Raw genomic sequence first — 4,425 nt, 5'->3', positions numbered from 1 at the left:
TTGTGGTGGGGGAGGGAGGGGTGGGGGTGAGATGGGGGGAGGGATGTGAGGCTCCCAGAAGCTCGGTTGGGGAGCACATGTGCTTGAGAATGGGCATGTGAGCATGCGTGTGTGTACGTGTGTGAACATTCATGGATTCACGTGCATGCCACGCCCAGCCAACCAGCACCCGTGCTGAAGGTCACAGCCTTCTGGAGAGCATGGAGGGGAGCCCCATGCCGTGGGACTTGTCGAATGTAGTCCAGGAAAGTTGGAAGCAGCACCTGTGCTCTGCTGAGCAGGGTCAGGGAGAGGAGGGAACTAAGCCTCTGAGGCAGAGTGCTGGGGAGAGGCGCCAGGCAGAGTCCCACACCCCCCCCCCCCGCGTGGGACCACCAGGCCTGGTTGGCTGAGTGAGGGTGACCTGTGACAGTTATCACCACTGAGGCTTGTATCCAAAGGCCCCTGCTCTGAGCCATCCTCACTGCGAGCCTATGGCACCCAACAATGGGCTTCAACTTGCTGATTCATTTACTCTTTCACCTGGTCACCCCACAAAGACAGCTACTAATAATAAAATTAAAGTTATCACCATCATCATCATCATCATCATCACCACCACTACCATTCACTGAGTGTTTCATATATTTGAGGCACTGTGCTTTATATGCACTTTAAAAATATTTTTTATTTTATTGTGATAAGAACGGTAAACATGAGATCTACCCTCTCATATATTGTTAAGTGTACAATACATTATTGCATTTTCCCACTTAATCTCCACAACCTCTGAGAAGGCACTTTTACTGTTCCCGTTTTGCAAGTGAGGAAAATGAGTGAGGCTCATAGAGATTAGCCAACTCGCTCAAGGTCACTCCTCAAGGAAATGATTAAAGTGGGACTCAAACCAGTCCGATGATTCCAGAACCCGCTCTCCCAGAAAAGGGCAGGTGGTACGGCTCTCACATACCTCAGAAAACTGAGGCTCAGCCAGGATCACACAACTGGTTGAGTTGGGACTCAGACCTGACGGTTCTCCACACCATCCTGCTTCCCCAGGGCCTGCCCACCCAGGTCTTTCCCTTTGATCCCTGATGCTTGCGCCAGGCCATAACCTGACCAGGACCTGCTCACAGGCCTCTCAGCCCAGGGCAGCTCACGTGCTCCCCTTTCCTCCTTCAGAGCAAGACCCAGGGCTCTGCCTCATCGCTTCCCTTAACTACCCCTTCCAATCCACCAGCACGGGGTGGGGTTGAGAGCATGGCTGCAGGGGGGATGGGGGGCTGCCACCTCAGGTCCTCCCTCCTTGGGGCCCAGATCATCAGCACACTGAGCAGCCCTCTTGAAGGGTTCCACTCTGCACCAGGCAGGGCAACATTCAAGCATACACAGCAAGGCGAACCCACGCGGGAGCACTTGAGACGTCATTAGGAACTGAAGATAAATAAATGCCCCCTTGGAAAAGCCTCTTTTCCCAGGAGTTCGGATTCTAGGGTTCCAGTTCCAGCTGGGCCAGCTTGTGTCTATAAGGCAAGTCACTTCACCTCTCTGGTCTTCAGTTACCTCTTCTGTAAACTACATATACCACCTTACCCATGAGGTGACAGTGAAAGGCTCCTAAGATCCGGATGTGACAGCACTCTGTGAGCCAGGAAGCCACACAGACAGGAGATGATAATGCTATTATCCACTCAGCACGAGTTCAACTCTTGCCTCACCTTTGGAGGTAGGTAAGGAAAAAACGGGGGATCCAAATTTTATATATACATCATCGAAACTACACAGGCTTTTGACCAAGTATCTAATTTGTGTTTTTCCAGCTGTGCTTCCTAAGAGCCCGAGGTTCCTTAGAAATGCCACAGGGACTGCCACGAAAAGCAGAGCTCCAGCCAAAAGCAGCCTGCATGGGCTTCCCATAAAATTGTATCGGAAGTAGTTGCAAGGCCAACTTCTGGGTGATGGGCCTGTGCAGTCACGGAGAGCCTGGTGCTTAGAAGAGCCCTGTACAGGGGTGCCTGGATGGCTCAGTCGATTAAGTGTCTGCCTTTGGCTCAGGTCATGATCCCGGGGCCCTGGGCTCCCGGCTCAGTGGGGAGTCTGCAGCTCCCTCTGCCTCTGCCCCTACCCCCTACTCGTGCGCGCGCGCTCTCTCTCTCTCATAAATAAATAAAATCTTTAAAAAAATAAGAGCTCCACTGTCACCATCTTGAAATTTTTTAAAATGTTTGAACAAGGGTCCCTGCCTTTTCACTTTGTACCAGGTCCCACAAATCCCATAGCCAGCCTGGACTAGGAGCTCCATGACCAAAACCAAAACCAAAACCAAACCAAACCAAAACAAAACAAAAACTAAGAAAAAACGGGTTTCATGCCTTTGATGTACAGATTGGGGAAATGCCACAGCAGCCCAGAAAAAGGAGAGACTGGTCCAAGGTCACACAGCCCGTTGAGGCCAAAGCAGGGATTAAATGCCCAGCATCCTGATTCAACTGTGTGGGCTCCTCTCTTGCTTTCAGTGTGTTCTTCCGTCACTCCCTACTGCCTGGAAGAAGCAAGCTGAAGCCCAGGGGGACCGGTTGCCGGTCACAGGGCCATGGTAACAGCGGGGATGATGGGCTTGAGCTACATTTTTTTGATGCTTTAAATCCTTTTTGGAATAGGAAAGAGCCTGGGTGAGATCATACATACATACTTACTTACGTATATACAGAAAGAGTCTAAATGGTTCATTTTTAAAACGACAACGAAGCCAGTCCTCTCTCATTTGCCAGCCAGCTGGCTCGGGGGCTTCATGAGCTGGGGCCACGGGAGGGCTGGAGCTGGCTGCCTTCAGCCCCCCAAACCACGTCAGCAGTGCAGTTTACCAACTCACCCCGCACTTCCTCAAAGCAGTGGTTGGGCACTTTTGGTGCCAAAAAATATCTGGAAATATGAAAGAGTCAGTAGCAACTGTTTCCCCCGCGTGCATCCCTGCCCTCCAAGGCTCTCTTAGCTGGAAGTGGGAGGTGCTCCCCGACCACGCCCAGCCTGCCCTTGCCCTCAGGCTGGCCCACCTCCTCACTTCCTTGTTTCTTTGTGAAACAGGAACTGAGCAAGCAGCTCAAGTAGGGTAGGATGGGTGGTTGAGAAAACCCCAGTGGTCCATAGCAAGACCGTGAAGCTGAAAAGTTAATTTCCCTCCCAGCGGGTCCTGAGTAGTTCTAGATTCTCTCGCTTGTCACACCGTCTATGTTCTAGAATAGCTTGGCCTGAGGGACCCTGCCCTTGGCGAGGTGGAGACACACAGCATATGGGACAGAGTCACGTAGCGGAGATTCAAACGGGGTCCAGATGAGATGTAGAAGCAGGTGCCAAGGCAAGAGGAGACACTGTGGGTGGAGCCTGGAGTGAACAGATATAGTCCCCCACCAGGTACCAAGCATTTTGCATGAGCTGTGCACTGGATTGACAGCATTCTGTCTAACATGTCATCTGGGTAACTCTGGTTACTTACACACACACACACACACACACACACACTCTCTCTCTCTCTCTCTCTCTCTCTCCCCAAATGAGGCCCACATTATCACTGTCTCCACAAGAGCTCATTGCTCAAGGTCACTTGCCCAAGGTCACGCAGCCTCTAAGTGATATATGGCGATTTGAATCCAGTTCTACCTGACCCGATTTCTGGAAGGGGTCTCCTGCCCTTCCTCTTCCCTAGACACTTGTCCCCTAGACTGCTCAGCGACCTTTGTCCTTGTAACCTTGGGACACAGCCCTAGGCGGAGGAGCCCGGTGCTCCCAGTCTTCCACAGAAAGGCCCCGCAGTGCCTAGTGAGTGTTTTTATCTGAGCGCCAAAGCCCGGCCTCTTTGCGGTCATTGCCACAGCTGCCTGCAGGTGTTCTTGGTTTTTTTAAACCAAGACCTTATCACTGGTTCAGAGATTCAGAGATGACTTTCCCTCCCATCAGCCCCTGCTGCCAGGGACTCCCCAGTGCTCCTAGAGCTGAGCGTCCTGCGGGTACTGTCCGTGCGCCCGAGGCATGGATGCTTCCTGCCCAGGTTCTTGCCCTCCTCTGCCCTTCTCCTACCCGGACATTTCTTCTTCTCGTCCTCCCTGCCTAAGGCTACCACCATGAAATCTGCTAATGGGCTGGGCCTTCCAAAATGCACTGCACCTCAGAAGTGCCCAAGTGTTTCCAAGCGACTGTGTAGCCTCTGCTTGAACGTTTCCAGAGACAGGAAGCTCTACTACTTAAACCAGGGCTGAACTAGTATCATCTAAATATCGAAAGTGTCCGGGCACCTGGGTGGCTCAGTCAGTTAAACCTCTGACTCTTGCTATTTGCTCAGGTCACAAACTCAGGGTTGTGAGATCAAGCCCCACGTCAAGCCCTGCGTTGAGCCCTGCATGGGGCTCCACAATGGTGTGAAGCCTGCTTAAGATTCTCTCTCCCTCCCTC

This window comes from Callorhinus ursinus, unplaced genomic scaffold (genome assembly GCF_003265705.2).
Source record: "Callorhinus ursinus isolate GAN/ISIS: 27379988/994484 unplaced genomic scaffold, GSC_fseal_2.0 scaffold33, whole genome shotgun sequence".
Classification (NCBI taxonomy): domain Eukaryota; kingdom Metazoa; phylum Chordata; class Mammalia; order Carnivora; family Otariidae; genus Callorhinus; species Callorhinus ursinus.
The sequence above is the reverse complement of the archived record's forward strand: the minus strand, read 5'-3'. Positions refer to the sequence as shown.